The 20297-nt window shown below is 41.4% G+C and overlaps 1 long non-coding RNA gene across 1 annotated transcript in view; it reads right to left on the reverse strand.

Annotated features, from left to right (window-relative positions):
- Positions 1-5113: 5113 nt before the first annotated feature.
- Positions 5114-20297, reverse strand: part of LOC148047975 (uncharacterized) — a 90257-nt gene continuing 75073 nt past the window's right edge. The window contains exon 3 of the long non-coding RNA XR_015695882.1: positions 5114-5907. This is a non-coding gene — a long non-coding RNA (uncharacterized LOC148047975). The remainder of the gene's footprint in view (positions 5908-20297) is intronic.

The following is a 20297-nucleotide window of genomic DNA, read 5'->3' on the forward strand; positions in this document are numbered from 1 at the left end:
TCCTATTCCTACCTATCACACATTCACAGGATGAATGGAATATTTGATCAGCTACATATCAGACACAGTATAATTTCGTCCCTTTAAAAAAAAAACCCTCTAAAGGGAGCTCCAAACTAGTCTGGTAAAAACACAAGTGGCATAAGAAATTGCTCATGTAATTTTGGCAACTGAAAGATAGATTGAGCATTTGCTTATGTTACCTTTTTCACTATTATATTTCTATTTAAATTGTAATTACTTCTAAATTTCACGTGTATCCATAAATGTTACCTACCTCTTGACTATCTTTTCTGCATTGCTACTTTTTTGGGGGTGGGTGGGGATGAAACACATGGTTGTCCTGTTTTTGCCATCACTGTCCCTTCAGAATGAATGTATGTGGCCTTGGAACTGCCCTGTATAACATTGTTGCCCTAAAGGCATGTCCTTGCCTCTAAATATGATGGAAAGGCAAAGGCATTTCAGAAGGAACAAAAGGCAGGGCCCATCCTCCTTGATGCCAAATAGTGGCGCCACTGAACTACAGCAGGACAAGCTACTGCTTGCAGAGCAATCAAATCAGCAGATCTTCCTAGCTTACCTCAATGGCAAGCCAATTTTTCCATTGGCTCACCTAAATACTTCATCATTCACTCATATCACATTCAGCATTGAAATCCTCACATGGTAACTGCAAACAGTGTGTCTATGGAGATTCTCAGTCATTCAGATCATGGCTGTCCCAAAGGTGCTTTTTTTTCAACAGGAAACTGGACTTTCTGTTTTTTCTTTGAAGACGTTTCGCTTCTCATCCAAGAAGTTTCTTCAGCTCTGACTGGATGGTGTAGAATGCCCCACTATCCAGTCAGAATTGAAGAAGCTTCTTGGGTGAGAAGCGAAACATCTTCAAAGAAAAACCAAGAAAGTCCAGTTGCCTCTTGAAAAAAAAAGCACTTTTGGTCCAAACACTTTGATTTTCTTTTAATTTTTTCTCTCTCTTTTTTTTATTCTATCAATAAAAACATTTGAGGTAGTGGTTCAGGGGCCAGATTAGAGGTGTAATTCCACTTTAGACACAGAGCAAGCTAGGTGATCTTGGACCAGTCACTCTCTCTTGATCCTAAGGAGGAGTACCACATCAGAAAACTAAAAGCACAAATCCAGGCAGTTACAGAAGCAGGAGTCAATGCTGAATTGACGGCATCAAAAAATAGAATAAAAATCTTGATATGACAAGATTTGGGCTCATATAGGTAAGCGTAACCTAAACCATCTCACTTTTTGAGGCTTGGGCTCCTGGAATTCAGAAGCAAAAAGTCACCAATGGTCCAAAAGTAAAAAAAAAAAAAAAATCAGATGAAATTGAGTTGTCCTGTCCATTGCCTGTCCATTGCCGTTACAAAGTAGGCAGCTGCTTCCTATGTAGTTGAAGGTTTTAAATCACACCTGTCACATTAAAAGGAATCAAAGTTGGAAGTTACCAGGCACACAGATCAACGTGGCAAGTTCCAACCTATCTAAAACAAATTTATAAAATAAATATACTTCATAGCATGATTAAAAAGACATCGTCCTAATACCAATCCAGCATGCTTTCTCGGTCCATCAGGCTGAGCTAAGTAGGAAAGAGTTTAATCCATAATTTCATTCCAGTCCAAAAGTAAATAACAACAATTGCAAACAAAGGGCGATATTTTCAAAGAGGCTGCCACAGTTTGAACTAAAACACCCAAAGTTGAGTTGTAGACTCAGCTTGTCCTTGAAATGCACAAAACATTCAGTCTCCATCTGAGTACATCTAGAACGAGTCAGTTCTGAAGACAGAAAGATTCCTAGGAGACCACTAAATGTCTATGGATATTCTCAGTCATCCAGGTCATGGTTGTCCCAAAGGTGCTTTTTTTTTCCAAGAGGCAACCCTAAAACAACAAGGAGTCCTTATTTCAAAATCCACCTCTGGCCCTTGCTCTTCTTTGGTTATTTAAACCTCTAAGCTTCTGAAGTCAAGGAGGGAGAGATCACACTTAATGTAAATCAGCATTTTTCAAACTTGGCAATTTTAAGATGTATGGACTTCAGAGTTCCCCAGCCAAGTTTAAAATATATTTAAAGTTTCCAAGTTTGAAAAACACATCTTAAAAAAAAGTGGTTGTGTTTACCATAATATAGATGGGAGACATGTGCCGCCTCAGGAACAGCCATGCTGATGTCAGAGATCATCGCTATAAACTTTACAGCACACTTCCATTATTTGCCTGGATGTAATGAAGGTACTGCTTTCTCTGTAAGGGAAATTGTTCTGGGCAGCTGCACCAAATTCAATTTGACATGAGGTTCCTGTACTACTTTGCTCACCCTAAATAACTCCGAATCCATTTTATAATTTTAGTTTTGAATCCCAGTTTCTCTCACAAGGCATTTATTTTTAAGCCCCCTGTTGCTCTGTTGGCATTGGTGTGTTGTTTTTCTTTGCATACATACATTCACACTCTTAACAACCATTTCTTTTGACTCAAAAGATTCTGAAATACTGTACTAGCATTTGATATTCTGGAGAGAGAGAAGTTCCCAGAGGATGGGCTCCAGTAAGAGCCTGAAAGCTTGGAAGAATAAACCTTTGGCTCCGGTGAACAACTTAGATTAGATCCAGTAACAGTATCCTCGTTTCTTCATTACCAGTTCGGTAGCAAGAGTGTGCGCATGCAGAAGGTCTGTGATGACATCTGGGTGGGTGGGCGGAGCCTAGTGCTGCCTCCACTACCAGTTCACCCGAATCGGTGCGAACTGGCCGAATACCATCTCTGATTGGATCCCAAGCAGCATTTCCATTGCTGATTCTAGCAAAATACCAGCCAGTATGGTGCAGCAGTAAAACTATTAGAATAAGTTTTATTCAGACTTCCCACCAATACAGAACTCAGTGGGTACCTCTGGGGCAGCTGTTCTTCCTCAGCCCAACTTACTGAATTGTTGTGGTGGGTACAGAAATTAAGAGAGAGCCTTGTGTCTCAGAAAATAAATAGGATATAATTGTAACAAATAATTCAGAACACTGTAATGACATACCCAGTTCCGGTAATCCCTATAACTTTTTACTGGAAGAGGAGTTTCTAATAACACACTTAGCTTCTTTTGAAATTTGAATGGGAAATAACTTGTAATTTACTACAGGTGATGCTGGGAGCACTGTGCATGTACAATTGCTTTTCTAGGAAGGAAAAGTCAAAGATAATCCTGACAATATATGCCATTGCATGCGTCTAATTAACTCTCAGAGATGTTGCCAGCATATTAACTCTTCCAATATTGAAAACGGCAAGCAATCCTTAGGACTGAACTACACATAACACAGTTCCATTTAATGTTACCTAGGAGTAAGCTTCCTTTAACAAAATATATCCTTTGCTACTAATACAAGTGAATATTTGTAGCTCAGGGTTGAACTGTGCGGTCTTTGGTGTTCTCTGAGCTTGGCTGTGTTCTTGCAGATGTTTCATTACCCAACTAGGCAACACCATCAGTGCAGTCTGCAAGAAAATAACCAAGGACTCCACATATCATTGTACTTTACTTAGTTATTTTCAAAGCAAAAACAGCATAGATAGTGTTGGCATTGCTATACTGAAGTAGAAGCTTCAGTGTATGGTCTTTTCTACAATAGTTAAGGGTTTCATGCAGGCGTAGAGATGGTTGTGGATGGTTTTTCAGTAAGCATTACAAACAGCCTTAGACACAACCATGATATATACATCATTCCATAATATTTAGTTTCTGGGTTGTGGCACATTTTGACCACTATGTCCCAAAGCAACCAAAGCCCAGCTTTACTCCTTCAGGGTCATGCTGTCCTGGGCGAGCACTAGATACTACCTTGCAAGCCAACATACCATTGGCTGCATCTTATCAACATCGACCATGGTATCCTTCTGCGATGGTTGCGGGAGGTGGAAGTGGGAGGCACCGTTCTTCGATGGTTCTCCTCCTACCTCTTGGACAGGTCGCAGTCGGTATTGGTCAGACGGCAGAGATCGACTGCTAGGCCCCTCAATTATGGGGTGCTGCAGGGTTCGGTCCTGTCCCCCCTCCTATTTAACATCTACATGAAGCCGCTGGGTGAGATCATACGCCGGCACAGGATTAAATACCATCAATATGCAGACGATACACAGTTGTATCTGTCCGCCCCGTGCCAACTCAGTGAAACGGTAGAAGTGATGTGCCAGTCAGGGTCTGGATGGGAATGAACAAGCTGGTGCTCAATCCCGACAAGACCAAGTGGCTATTGATGCTCCCTCCCAAAGATGGTCCAGCTATTCCATCTCTCAGCCTGGGGGGTGAAATTATACACCCCTCAGAGAGGGCTCACAATTTGGGAGTCCTCCTGGATCTGCAGCTGACTTTAGAACATCATCTGTCGGCTGTGACCAGGGGGAACTTTGCCCAGGTTCGCCTGGTGCACCAATTGCGGCCCTACCTGGACCAGGAGGCCCTTCGGATAGTCACTCATGCCCTCGTCACCTTAAGACTGGACTACTGTAATGCGCTCTACATGGGGCTGCCATTGAAGAGTGTTTGAAGACTTCAGCTTGTCCAGAACGCAGCCACGCGAGCGATTGTGGGTGCACCTCGGTACACCCACGTTACACCTATCCTCCGCGAACTGCACTGGCTGCCTATTGGTCTCCGGACACGCTTCAAGGTGCTAGTCATTACTTTTAAAGCCCTACATAGTATCGGACCTGGGTACTTGAGAGACCGCCTCCTGCCAGTTACCTCCCAAAGACCTATTAGATCCCACAGACTAGGCCTCCTCCGAATTCCATCTGCCGGCCAATGTCGGCTGGCGACTCTTCGGGGGAGGGCTCTTCTGTGGCTGCTGCTGCCCTCTGGAACGATCTCCCCATGGAGATCTGGACCCTTACTACCCTTCCAGCCTTCCCCAAAGCAGTTAAGACCTGGCTGTTCCGGCAGGCCTGGGGCTGTTGAACTATCCAGCCCCATTCGAGGTTACGGCTGTTATAGAATTTTAAATTGTTTTTTGTTTTTTTATTTTATTTTTTTGTATCCCCTCCCTTTTTTATTGTGAGCCGCCCTGAGTCTCTCGGGAATAGGGAGGCATACAAACTCAATAAAATGAATAAATGAAATGAGTTATATCTAGTTTACTCACACACACACCAGGTGCATTGAAAGAAATCTGAAAAGATCACACTAATTATGTTTCACACGGACAGTAATGCATAAACAGAAAAGGTTAGACTAAGCAGATGATTGTGTGCATCTGGTAGAATGTTTAGTAAAGACTGAAAAAAATGAATGGAGACATTTTAAGATGTTCTAAAATAAGTAGAAAAGTGGTGAATAACTCATGATCTCCTGCAACGTCCAAGGAACGTTTGTTTTGTTTAAAGAAGCAAAAATGGCTGTATATGAAAGGGTATTTCTGATATATAAAAGTGGGAGGCGAGTATTTCAAGAGAATTGTGAAAGTAAGTTGAATATACCAAGAATGGGGTATTTAACTATGTATGGTAAAACAAGAGGAGACAACGTCAAGCATTGTGAGAGTGATCAATGAATGTGGATTGAATACGAAAGTGAGTGGCCTGCATGAAATTTGCTGAGGTTGTCTGCTCATGTACAAAGAATAAATGATCCCTGAAATGCAGAACCATTTCATGAAGAATGAATGATAGGGTTGAAAAGGAAGTTGAGAATAGTGGTTGGATGGAATTGATGAGATCACCAAAAAGGAAGAGTTTATAGAGCTAAATGCAATATTTGAAATAGTGGAAGGAAGGATGGTTTGCTGGGATAGAGAAGTTGACTGTCCATAGTCAATAAAACTAGATTCAGCCGTGTTTCCTTTTCATTTTTTGCATCGTCTCTTTGGGTTCGTATTTCTTATCCCTTTTTGGAAGTTATCTGAAAAAGAATACAGATAGTCTTTGATTTGCAATGACAAATGAGACCATTTTTTTTTGTTACTAAGTAAGACAGTTGTTCCCCAATTTCATGACCTTTCTTGCTACAGTTGTTAAATTAGTAACATGGTTGTTAAATGAATCTGGCTTCCTCACTGACTTTGCTTGTCAGAAGTTCGCAAAAGGTGATCACATGACCCTGGGACACTGCAACCGTCATAAATAGGAGTCAGTTGTCAAGCATCTGAATTTTGATCACATGACCATGGGGATGCTGCAATGGTCATAAGTGTAAAAAACAGCCATAAGTCACTATTTTCAGTACTGCTGTAACTTTGGTCACTAAACAAACTGTTGTAAGTCGAGGACTACCTGTGGTAGAGATACAGTACATGAAGTGATTTCAAGATAATTCATCTTAACAGATATGGAAAGGAACAGAGAGGAGCAAAAGGAAACCAAGCCAATGCAGACTAATAAGCACATAATAAGGATCCCTTAAAATAGCCAAAAATATTTTAGCAGGCCTGGTAGCCCATCAATAAAAGGAAGCTTATTTATATTAGAGAGACTCACACCCAGTGATTTTGAAGATCCCTGAGAGGTAAACATGGGAAAGTTTTAATTCAGAAGCCAATACCCCCATGGTGTCTGTGTGTGTGTGTGTGTGTGTGTGTGTGTGTGTGTGTGTGTGTGTGTGTGTGAATTTGCCCCACAAATAAGGTCTTCTTTACTTATCCCCAGAAGGAAGTTGTGTTTAAGTACAAGGCTGTTTGCACGGTGCTCTGATTTCCTCCCTTGGAAAATCCTACAGAAGTGCCCTCTTTGTTATATAACCAGCTCGGCAGATACAAATGTCTATGCTAACTTTCTGTCCCGTTCCTGCCTGTCCTCTTCCTTTTGCCATGAAGCAGTTTTCAACCAAAATGATCCTCAGCATGCGAGTATACTCAGTCCTGGCTGAAAAACAAGGATCAGATTAGAGGGAGGGAGGGAGGGAGGGAGGGAGGGAAGGAGGGAAGGAGGGAAGGAGGGAAGGAGGGAGGGAGGGAGCATCAAAGTGCCTCTGTGCAGCTGGAGTTATCAGCTTGTGAGGGGGTTGCTTTGCACACCGCCTTCGCACTTGGACTGTTCAGACAGGGTGTGTTGAGTTCCCCTCTCTTGGCTTGTTTTCATGGTCTCACCCAGCTCTGACCTGCCTCAAATGTTGACACAATGTCACGTTTCCGACTCCAGTCTTTCATGTGCAGCCGGAGGCTAAATACGGCTGCTGGTTCCTGGAAACAGACGTGCCTGGCACCCTGTCAGTAGAAACCCAATCTCTATGCGGGCTTGGCACAGCGCGCTGAATAACAGGGCCATAGCTTTTTCAGCAGGCTTTCAGCCATAAATAGGGCTCCCCGAGCAAGCTTCTGGGAATGTAGCAACATGATGAATGCTTTCTTTCCACAGAACATGAGGCTGTACAGAAAGCAAACGTGGGAATGCACCAGAGATGACAACAGGAAGGAGCATAATCCGTGGTGGGAATATTTAATGCAGCTTTCCTGAACATGGTGCCCTCTCTATAAGTGGAAATACTGGTCATGGTTGTCCTAACTGTTCCTACATACTAATGGTCAATTAGAGTCACTGGAAAGACATTCTATTCTCCACTGGGGAGAAATTATAATGCCTCTGTGAATCTGTTAAAACTGCGGGGGATCACAAAACAATGGAAACCTCCACCCAAGGACTCTGTGCCAGCTGAAGCTGGTTCCAGAATCTCTCACTCCCACAGCATCAGCAGCGGTCACGAGCTGAGCTAATTTATTTTCAGCCAGGCTGCAAATGCGTTTCAAACTGCAATTAAAGTGACTTCCTTTTTGTTCCTGTAAAGCTTTCAGAGCTCCTGGATCACCCCGCCTCCTGGGGTCAACCCAGACTCTTCCCATTTCCCCCTCCGATGATCAGTTCCCCATGGATGATCACTACCCCCTGGAGAAAGGATCGGAGCAATGTACACGTTTTGAAATAAAGCTTGAAAAGGGAGGGAGGGAGGGAAGGGCAAGGCACCGAGTGCATGAAGGTTGCACTCCCCGATGAATCATCTGGAAGAGCACAGAGCAGCTTGTGGTGTTTTCAGTGTTTTGAGGGGTGGTGGCAACAATGAAGATATCCGCAGGAGTGGAAGTCGTCGTGGTCTGAGACCAACCCAGTTGAACTTCCTGTGCTAAACCTGCATCTTGCAGTGTTTTGGCTGAGGATTGGATTACCCTGTTTGTAACTTTAAGACCTGTCTCGGCTGGCAAGAAAATAGGAACCCCAAGATGTCTTTCAGGGGATCAGAAATTTCCCTGGAGATTCTCCCACATCCATTGTAGCTTTCTTCCCTTCAGGGAGCAATATTGGTTGGGTCTCAGCTTTGAGGTTGCTTCTCCTTTTTGCACGCAACATAGAGACCCACAAACCCACACCTTTCCAGACCTTCAGTGATTTTTCTGGCTCATGGTTTCAAATGAACCCCATCCTAATTGCTATCAGTGCCACACCCTTCTATCAGGCTTCTCCATTCCCAGCATGTGGGCAGAGAAGGAAACTGCAAGGAACATGCTCTTCTGCCCACACAAACTTGGGTTTCCCTATTTGCTTTCCTGAACAGCTCGGGAACTCTATTGGAACTAGCACAGGTAGTTTCCCTGCAAGCTCACAAAGTCAATGTTTGTCCACAGAATCGGAAAACGTTGGCATTAGATTACTACGTGTGTAGGGTTCTTTTGCTGCCAGTGTAGGATTAAAGGCAGGCAGTGTGGAGGCTGGACATTTTGTGCTTACCCCTGTGACCTTAAGCATTTTCTCAGAAACGGGATGTATTTCTGTCCCGAAAAATTCAGCAGTAACTGAGAGGCTCTCATAATTTTAGCCTTTGATCATCTGCTTGGGAAGCCCCCATGGGCAGATGCTGTTTTCCTGGAGGAGAAATCTAGTCATGTGCTCCAGAAGCTCCTTATCTTAATCTCTGACCAAGGTCCTAAATTAATCCCCTGCAGGGGTAGACAATCTGTTGGTTAGCCAAGCATTGACTTTAACAAGGAGCATGGTGGGAGGGGACATGTCACAAAATAACTTGGGTCTGTGGCCTAGATGTGGATTTTCTTTTGTCTTCTTTGAGAAGACAGGTATTAGGGAATTGGGGTTTTTCACCTAAGCTAAATTTATTCTAGACGTTTTCAGTGTTTGTTGTGGCCTAAATTCTGATTATAAGACCCCCAGAAGTTGCCCCCGGATAGCTTGGACACTGTCTTTGTGGTTCTGCTAATGGGAATCTGTGTGTGTGTGTTTGTGTGTGTGTGTGTGTGTTGATTTATGCATTAGGTATTAGGAACATGCTTACCCTATACCATAAAGTGTATTTGCAGAGGCTCTCAAAGTATACACACGGAGACACACATCTGTTTTTCCACCCGTCCTCACACACATTGTGGCAGAAGAGCTGCCTCTTTATCTGCAAAGCGTGCAGTGACAAGTGCCGAGTGTTTTTGCAGGGCTTTGAAAGATTCCTTGAACTGTGTCCTAGTACAAAAGAGGCTTTGAAAGGAGAACGATGTTGTCACGGAGTATTGCAGGCCAGCAGCCCTAATATGAACCAGAAAATTGTGACTTTAGCTGCTCTGTATTGGGGAAAAAAGAAAAGAAAGAATAGAAATCTCATGGCAGGTCAGCTTCTCCTCTTACAGACAACTGAAGTGGCATGAGAGGCCTTTATGTATTCTCGGGAGAAGTGCACTTGAGGAGATGGAAAATGAAGGCTGCACCAACACTATTTCTTTAAATGAGACCAATGTCTTCTATCTGGCTCTGCCTACTACACGCAGAAGGTTGTTTCAGTGGTGGTATTCAGTCAGTTCTCTCCGGTTCGGGTGAACCAGTAGCGGCGGCTGTGGGAGGCTCCGCCCACCACCCCAATGAAATGTGTGACTTTCTATGCATGCGCCCGTGCTCACATTTGCAAACCAGCTGGGAAGGTAGGTGAATCCCACCACTAGGTTATTCCCAGCAAAGGCTGTTCTGCCAGTTAAATGAATTTCTACCTTTCAGGCTACGTAACTGACATCATCAGTATCAAGAAAGGGTGACCCTGTGAAGTAAGATATTGGCTTTGGCTTTAACCTTTAGCTATATGACGAAAGGTTCGTGCCAAGTTCACCAACAGACCAAGAATAATACACACCTGTGTGCGAGGCACAGAAAGAAGAGCAACAGTCCTGAAACATTTCTGCATGTTCCTAATGAAAATGGCTTCAGTCAGGAGCTTATTTTCTTGTCGGGTAGAAATCTTCATCACACATATGTCAAGGAATATCACTGATCTGAATATCACTAAGAAAGGCTGAGGACCAAAGAATTTAGGCCTTTGAACTATGGTGCTGGAGAAGACTACTGAGAGTCCTTTGGACTGCAAGGCGATCAACTGGTCAGTCCTAGAGGAAATCAACCCTGACTACTCTTGAGAAGGCCAGATCCTGAAGATGAAACTCAAATACTTTGGCCACCTAATGAGAAGGAAGGACTCACTGGAGAAGAGCCTAATGCTGGGAAAGATTGAGGGCAAAAGAAGAAGGGGACGACAGAGAATGAGGTCGCTGGATGGAGTCACTGAAGCAGTAGGCGTAAGCTTAAATGGATCCAGAGGATGGTAGAGGACAGGAGGGCCTGGAGGAACATTATCCATGGGGTCGTGATGGGTCAGACACAGCTTCGCAACTAACAACAACAATCACTGATCACTCAATAAAGCAAACACAGATGTGAAATGGGGAGATTCTGAACGTATTTACCAGATCAATGCAGGTTCACTGTTGTTGTTGTTGTTGTTGTTGCTATTTTATGTGAAAAGCTCTGTATCACCTGCTGAGCAACTGGCACGGATGTGTGGATTTTCTCCATGATTCAGATGAGCCACACGGCTGCTCCATGATATGATTCTGAGGCCTGGATAACTCCATATGGGAAGGATTGTTATTTTTATGGTGGCTTCACAGAGGCGACCATGGGTTTGATACCAGTCAATGTCCTGCAGGAATCAAAAATAGAGATTGGCAATCTATACTGTGTAATAAGACAGGAAATCCTTCCATGATTTCAGTATAAAATATGATGATCTGATCTAAGAACTAGGAACCGTGTTGGAGCCTGGAGAATAGTAGAAAGGTTGGATCTTGTGATGTAGAAAGGAGCCATCTCAGTGTTTTATGAGAAGAATCTTGGTAACAATGTCTTAATGGCATAAGAGAAACTCCAGATCAAGCCTCAAATATCTAAAAGTTGCATGAGGAAGTAGAGGCATGTGCTTGATTTAGCCTCAGAAGGTGAAACAGTCGATTCCCGGGAAGGGTCACATTCAAGTCAGAAGATTTCCAAGTAATTAAAGCAAATTGGGGTGAATGAGTCATTTCATTGCAGGAATTAGAAGCTAGGCAGGAGACGCCCTTTGCAACTAAGCTCAGAATAAATCCTTGGGGCATCTGCATAGTAACTTGATTAAATGCCTTTTCCCTTTAAGATCAGGATGTAAGAGCAGAGTGGGGACTTACTAAACAATCACATTCCTCATAAAAGTCAGGAGAACCTGGAATTTCCTCCGGGAACTTTGCATTACACAGTTACAGGGATTGCTGCAGAGGGCAGGGGCTATATTACAACACTCACTTAATTTCTTTTCTTTCTTAGGAAGGCTGAGAATTGCAGTGGAATCAGTGATGATGATGCAAATATGTAATCACATGGGTGGGGCTGGGATTTCCCTTTGTTTTTGGTTTTCTCCCCAAATTTGCTGTTAAGTCTATTTTAGGTTTACACTAACACTTTCCATCCACCCCTACCCCCACCCACAAACAGTTACAAAGCAATACAGTCAGAAAGAATTCTGGGAACTATAAAATGGAAGTTTGGGGGCCATCAGCTGTCCATCTCTGCATCTCCCTTAGGATATTTATGATAACACAGATCTGCACTTTTGTCTGGCCCACTGCTTCCCAAGTGCAAGAGCAGGTGACATGATATTCCTCCCAATTGCAAATGCAGTTGATTGCCAATGCAATCCATGTTTGATGGTCAATATTTATTGTCGCCCCTTTATGGATTATTGCCTTGTCATGGTGAAGGGGCTTGCGTAGCTCAATGAAGCTATGAGCTGTGCCATGCAGAGTCACCCAAGATGGACAGGTCATAGCAGAGAGACAAAATATGAGTTTGAGTTTGAGTTTATTGGTCTTGTATGCCGCCCACTCCCGAAGGACTCCGGGCGGCTTACAATAAACAAGGGAAGGGGATAAATAAACAAAACAACACTTTAAAATACACAACATTCACAGTTACCGTGGGGCTGGATATTTCACAAGCCCCCCGGCCTGCTGGAGCAGCCAGGACTTGGTGGCTTTGCGGAAGGCTGGGAGGGTAGTAAGGGTCCGGATCTCCACGGGGAGGTCATTCCAAAGGGCCGGAGCTGCAACAGAGAAGACTCTCCCCTGGGGAGTCGCCAGCCGACATTGGCTGGCAGATGGAATCCGGAGGAGACCTAACCTGTGAGATCTAATCGGTCTATGGGAGGTAATCGGCAGGAGGCGGTCTCTCAGGTACCCAGGTCCGATGCCATGTAGGGCTTTATAGGTGACGACCAGCACCTTGAAGCGGGTCCGGAGACTAATGGGTAGTCAGTGCAGCTCGCGGAGGATAGGTGTGATGTGGGTGTACCTGGGTGCACCCACAATCACTTGCGCGGCTGCGTTCTGATCAACTGGAGAAGGAAATGGCAACACACTCCAGTATCTTTGCCATGAAAACCTCATGGACAGTACCAAAAGGATGGGAAGGCCTGGAGAAACGTTGTCCATGGGGTCACAATGGGTTGGACACAACTTTGCAACTAACAACAACATTGATTGTCTATGGATATTCTCAGTCATCCAGGTCATGGTTGTCCCAAAGGTGTTTTTTTCAAAAGACAACTGGATTTTCTTGATTTTTCTATGAAGACATTTTGCTTCTCATCTTCTTCAGTTCTGAATGAACTGAATTCATTATTTATTACATTTTATGCTGCCTGACTCTCAACAAGTTTCATTCAAAACTATTATTTTCCAACCAGAGCCCTACAGAATAGATGGTCTCCAGTACTTTGTACTATTCTAACAGCAGCCCTTGTTCTGATTGGCTGAAGTACCAGGTATGCCACATACCCCACCAATGGGTGTGGCCAAGCTACTACTTCTCCACTGGTAAGCAGATATCATTTTAAAAAACTTTGAATTAATTCAATAATGGCTTTCTTCATCTATGTTTTCCATTTGACATATTTATCTCCCATCTGGGGGTTTCTGCCAAGGCTGTACCCTTTACTTTTCCATATCATGCCTTCAGCACCTCAAAGACACCTTTCTTCTTAAAAAAAGGTGTGATATAAGCACATCACTGCTATGCTTCTATGAATGGAATTATCATTTTTTTTCTTTTTCTACCATGGGCTTACAAGAGGAAAATGGGGAGAAAGGACAATCTGTTCCACTGTTGCTTTGATTATTGAAGCATCAGAGCAACAAGGGGAAAAACAAACTCAAAGGGTGTCCCTTAGTGCCAATACAGGCAGACCAAGTAAAAGTACAGATTGTTCAACAACTCTTCGAAGCTATAATGGCACTAGACAAATGGTACTTATGACTGGTTCTCAGAGTTCCAGCTGTACCAGCATCCCTGCCAGGACTGGCTAGGTTGGCCCATACAGGATTGGAAGGGCTAGTAACAAGGAAATTACAAATCAGATCTTGAAATGGTTATGCTTTTGACTGACCCTGGCCCCATTCTTAAGCTCCTGCAATGCAGACTGGTGTTTCTGAAGGTGCCTCAAACAGAACAGTCACATGGGACAAGCATTAGTATGCAGAATGGAGATTAGTGGATTTTAAGTGCAAGCTAAAAATTAAAGTAGAGTATCCTTAAGGATTTTATTTTCCTGGGCTCCAAGATCACCACAGATGAGGACCCTTGCTACTGGGGAGACATATCTAGGCAGCATACTAAAAAGCAGAGACATCACCCTGCCAACAAAAGTGCTTATAGTCAAGGCTATGGTTTTCCCAGTTGCAATGTATGCCTGTGAAGGTTGGACCATAAGAAAGGCTGAGCGCCAAAGAATTGAGCCTTTGAACTATGGTGCTGGAGAAGACTCCTGCGAATCCCGTGGACTGCATGGTGATCAAACTGGTCAGCCCTAGAGGAGATCAATCCTGACTGCTCTTTAGAAGGCCAGAGCCTGAAGATGAAACTCAAAACTTTGGCCACTTAATGAGAAGGAAGGAGTAACTGGAGAAGAGCCTGATGCTGGGAAAGATTGAAGGCAAAAGAAGGGGATGGCAGAGAATGAGGTGGCTGGATGGAGTCACCAAAGCAGTAGGCGTGAGCTTAAATGGACTCCAGGGGATGGTAGAGGACAGGAAGGCCTGGAGGAAGTTCATGGGGGCACGATGGGTCGGACATGACTTTGCAACTAACAACAACAATAATAATCCTTAAGTGACAAGTTTTTGAATGTACCACATTCTTACTCAGGCATCCATATAACAAAAAAGGGAGAAATGAGAATTGAATGACTGCATATTTCTCAGTAGCCTCCAGGCATAACTTTTTGGTTAGTAAGCAACTAATAAGTAATTTCTCAATTATCAAGACATATAAGAAATTGCTGCAAGGTCTAGTAGATATACCCCTTTTTCTATCTCAGATTAGGATTGTATTCAAATCAGTAAGATTTTCAAAAAGTGCAAGAGGAAGCTGGAATGGTCTTGGGAGAAGAAGAGGTTTACCTTTGAGTTCTGGAAAGTACTAGGGAGATCTGATGAGAGGCAATACAATTTGGTCTTGGTTAGATGAGATCTGTATTTTAGAAGATCTTTAGTCAAATATTTTAGATGCTTTACTAAACAAACATTATTAAACAAACTATAGCTTAGTGTCGTATGTGAAGCCATGATCACTTTCTCCAAAGGAAATGAAACCTGAATAAGTCTTCTTCTTGTTACTTTGATATTGATCAGATAATTGGGGTGGGTGGTGAAGACAGTCTGATCTTTCTTCCTTAGGTCATGAAATGCTTCAGACAGGATGTCACTAGCTGTCATTGCATTTCTCTGAAGGCAGATAGTGTAGAAACTAGGCCCAATATAAATACTAAAGAGTCTTCCTGCGGAAAACCCCACAGTTTTATTGCATTTTTATTCCTGTTTTTTTTCTATTGCCCTAATTATATTTGAAGGATAATTCTATGTCTAGTTTTCTACTGCTGTGTCCAGTCTTCCCTCTGGTCCATGCCTGACACAGAAGATTCTGATTGGCTGAGGAGAAACTGGTGCCACTATATAAGGAACTGTCAAAAGGCTGGCAGCTGCTGCTCCTGTTAGAAGCGCAGCCGCACTAGCTGTCAAATTAGTGCTTATGGTTAGCCTCCAATGTTAGCAATAAACATTAACTTTTACCAATTGTCTTGCCTCAGCATGCAAGTCCCCTCACACTGGGACATAAAATCTACTGTGTTTCCCCAAACATAAGACCTGGTTTTATTTTATTTTGACCCCTGAAATAAGCACTTGGCCTTATTTTCAGGGAGATCTTATTATTTTTGAGGTGCAGGAAGCGCCGAGCATGGTTACCTCATGGATGTTGCTGTGTTGCAATATTTTTGAGGAAGGGCTTATTTTAGCACATGCGCTCAAAAGCCCAATTGGCCTTATTATCAGGGGAGGTCTTATTTTGAGGGAAAAAGGGTATTACCATGTTGTATCAGTTCTGCTGTGGTGATTTGTGGACCATTATTTCTTAGCATGTTATGTGAATTTCCTGTAGTATGTAGAACAATTCTTGGCTGAATAAATCATGATTCACTACAATTTGTATACCCAACCTTCATCTGAAGTATTCCTCAAGGTTTCCTAAAAGGGCCTTAATAGTTCAATGACTTTGCAAACAAGGCTGTTTTATCTACTTCTTATAAGCTCTATAAATTTCCAAGAATGTAATTTTAGAATTTATATTTGGCGCTGTAGCCTTGTTAACCACAGAGCATTCTTTAATATGTACAGTACAATTAGAGTTTACTGTAATTTATATTGCATTTGAGCTGAGGCACCACATCAGTTCAAAGCACAATGTCATATAATTTAGGGTCTTTTCTCACTGCTATCATTTCTGCTTCCTAATCCAGCCAAGATAGATAATCTTCACATTTACTAACCACTTAGAATAAATAGAGATTACCATGATCCAGTAAAGGCTCTCACCAGTTGAACAATAGTGAATGCAAAGAATGTCATTCAATCAAGGCCTTTTCAGTCATGGATTCAAGAATAATAAAAATTCCTTTATTTAGAGGAAGTGGAAAATAGAATAACAGAGTTAGATGGGACCATGGAGGTCTTCTAGTCCAACCCCTTGATTAGGCAGGAAATCCTACACCACTTTAGTCAAATGATTATCTAATCTCTTCTTAAAAACTTCCAGTGTTGGAGCATTCACAACTTCTGGAGGCAAGTTGTTCCACTGATTAATTGTTCTAACTGTCAGGAAATTTCTCCTTAGTTCTAGGTTGCTTCTCTCCTCGATTAGTTTCCACCCATTGCTTCTTGTTCTACACTCAGATGCTTTGGAAAATAGCTTGACTCCCTCTTCTTTGTGGCAACCTCTGAGATATCAGAACACTATGAAGAAGAACAAATAGTTGACACATCCTTGTATCCATTTTATTGTAAGAGAAGCCTTTTTCCTCAAAAGCAGGTAAACCAAAATTCGTCTGAGAATAATTCTCTCATATGATTATGAGAATCCATAACAGACTGAAAACAAAACTGTTATGTTGCTATTCTGCATTCTTTCTATTTTTTTAAAAAAAAGACAGCATGACTACAAAAGTAGAGTTTAACTAACTTGTTTAGAATTATCTTTCTCAGAATTGATCAGACAAAATATAGCTTGCATGCATGCATGCATTTATTCAATTTATAGAGCTCTAATAGGTCCTGTCTTCCTGCAAGTGGATAGTGGCACCAGACAATGCTATGGCTATTTGGGGCATAATATGACCATGTTCTAGATCACATTGCCACCACTCTGACAAGAGAACCACATCAAGTTCTTGTCGATCATTTCAACTTTTCCCCCTTTAATACGGATAGAAATACATGAACTTTTTGGAAGTAATGCCTTTTCCAGTCAGATAACTAAATGATCAGAATTCAGCTAATGCATATAATACACTGCTCCTTCTTTGCTTTCCTCCAGTGTGCTTTCAAAAGAGTATGGAATGTAGCCAATTTGTTTATGGCCTAATTGCTCCACCATTTCAAATTTATTATCTCTCTATTGGCAGTTGGAACGCTTTCTGCTACGGTGACAATTAACCTATCTTAAAATGTAACTGCTACTATATTCCCCAAAGACTTAATCAAGAGCTCCAGTTAAAACCTAGCTGGCCGCCTCTTATTTCAGCTACATCTTGAAACTTACAGGCTGATCCCAGCAAATAATTGGAAATCCTTAACCTGGACAGGAAAGGTTTTTTTAGGTTTTTTTTCTTCTTCTTCTAGTTAAAATGAGTCATGGCTGAATCATCCCATTATTTAGCTGCCTTTCAACGATGGTAGCTAACATGTAACTTGAAGGAGGTGAGCAAAGAACCAGTGGGTGATTCCAGACCCAGCAGAATCACCCCAAACATTCCATTAGGGAAGCTTCGGCTAGGAATTCTTATAAGTCTGAAGAAGTGAAAAAGGCAAACAGAGCCATCTCTCTTATTGTTAGCACAGTTCACAGAGACCCTTAACTCAGTAAGCTAACATAGAAGTGCTATGGTATTTGCTGCTTTACATAATCTTTTAAAAAGTAACTATGATTGTATTAAAGGTGAAAAATGGCAGAAAATCCAGACATAGTTCTCTGAGAAACTTTTAAAACAAAGATAGATTTATTTCCCATGGCTAACATTTATATTCCATTTTATTACTTCGTAAACAATGCTTTGAGGTGTTTTTTTTTTTTGCCAGCTTACAACTTCATGTGACAAATCAAGTGTCTGTTGTTTAAAATATGATACGTCTTACATGGTCAACTAAGAACGCTCCCTACAATCTTACCTGTCCTTTTTATGAACGTAGTTTTAAAACAGAATTTCCTTGATATTTAACTATACAGTTTTTTCCTTCACCACTAACCATTCAGAAAAATGAAATATCCTAGGAAATATTGAAAAGGCAGAATACTTTTCTGGATGTGAAAAGAAAGAAACATTTTAAAAGACAGAATAGCTGCCTGTAGCTTCCTGCCCATCCCCACTTTGTCAATGGGCCATTAAGAAGGACAAGCTAGTCCACTTTACATAATAAAGGCTTCTCCACTTTAGCTGCAGGGGGATGGGATTAAAGCATGATAATATTGGCCCCAACTGACCACATGGCATCTGAGAACTCAACCAAACCTGGATTCAAAACACAGCCTAGAGAGTTGCCCCTGCATGGCCCCATGGGAGTCTGACAACCAATCAGAATACATTTCTTACACAGAAACAGGAAACAGAGAGGTGGGACTGAACAGGTTATAAAAAGCCTAGCAAGCCCCTCCCTCAGCCCTTCTCTTCTTCTCCACCAACATTGAAGCATGTGATCACCTTTTCTGTTCAGGACTCAAGCCATGTGGGTCTGTCCACCAATAAACCATCTTTCCAAGCATCCTCCATGTCTCCAGTGTCTTTTTCCCCACTTGGAGCCGAACCCAGAAGGACATTTCTTTCATCACCATGGAGGGGGGAAAGGGTGTATTGGATTGAAAACCCTGCTTAATCAGCACATGATGAAAACTGTTGCTGTTAACATAAGACTGTTACTTGTGTTATCATTTAAATTGCAGATGAGTTCATGTTGGTTATGGTAGTTACTATATGTACTTACTTTGACTAGAAAGCTGTAATGGTCATGTGTTTTTGAGAAGCTTTTGAAAATTTAATCTTATTTCTGAAAGTAAAGTTTCATATGAGTTAATTATTGGTGATACACGAACATCTCCATGGGTTTTTTTTCTTCACAGAATAAAAGAGTTGGAAGGGACCTTGGAGGTCTTCTAGTCCAACCTCCTCTTTAAGCAGGAAACCATGGTGTAAGAGATTTATAAAATTAATTTCAGAGTCCATTGTTCACAAATCTTCAATACATCTGATTGAATGTATTTTGCTCCATTCTATATTAGTAAGTAAAAATTAAGTGTTCTTCTCTTTTAATTGTAATTTTAGTTCCTTCTGGTTCCCTTTTGTCTCCAATCTTCAAAGTCTCATCATATCATTTAAAAATAATGATAATTCAAAACCACAATATTTTACCACAGGAAGGATTAATACATTTAATCTCAAAATCTTATTTCAAATTCATTTGGACCCTTAATCCATTTGTAAATTTCCCAAATCAATATTTTAATTATCTTTTTGCTATTTATTCCAAAAGAGCTTTAAAAAATCCTTAGAGCTATATTTAAACTTATTTAAATTTATTAAATAAGTTTAAACAATTAAATCATTATTAAACTTATTTTGCTATCCCCACAGATGAGAATGTGATCAGGAAAATATTAGAATGTGCAGAAATGAACAGACTAACACTAGCTATTAAGGTAAAAGAACAAATTGAATATTACATGACATGGGACTTAATTTATCAATGGTTAGGTAATAAAAACGGAAGGTAGAAACAGATACGTTAACAGAGAGAAGCAAATATTATGATTATTATGTTTAATATTATTGTTTTAATATTATAGAGTTAATATTAAAGTAATGAATATTGTTGTAAATCTTGATTATTATTTTACAAAGATATTTGTACTCGGACAACACACTGTTTAATTGAAGATGGAATTACTGTATTGAAGAATAAAAAAATACAGAAAAACAAACAAACTTATGAGTTGACTGCAAAAACTTTAATTCCTACAGTCTGCTCATAAGAAGCATCTGTCTGGAGTACATGTGGACAATTTCATGATCTCTTCTTTTTCCAGAGAGACTTTGCCAGTCAGAATCCATTGAATGGCTGATGATCTCCATTGCAATATCAAGCAATATAATGCCCCGTCCTTCAAGAATATTTAGTTTGCCATAAAAAATCTCACCAGAAGTCCACAGACATTACTATATAATTCTGTACAGATATATAAGAATATCCTAAAGTACCTTTTTTATATAGCAAGAAGTACAGAAATCAATAATAAAAATATATGAACCCTACATTTTCACTCAGATAAGCACTCTAGTCCTCTTGATGGATGGAAAAAATTGGAAAGTAGAAAGTATGGTTTAAGGAGGAAGCAATGTGATTTTGTGACAGC

This window comes from Thamnophis sirtalis, unplaced genomic scaffold, assembly GCF_051295495.1.
Source record: "Thamnophis sirtalis isolate CommonGarterSnake01/CBP01778 unplaced genomic scaffold, rThaSir2_p1.2 scaffold_3, whole genome shotgun sequence".
Classification (NCBI taxonomy): domain Eukaryota; kingdom Metazoa; phylum Chordata; class Lepidosauria; order Squamata; family Natricidae; genus Thamnophis; species Thamnophis sirtalis.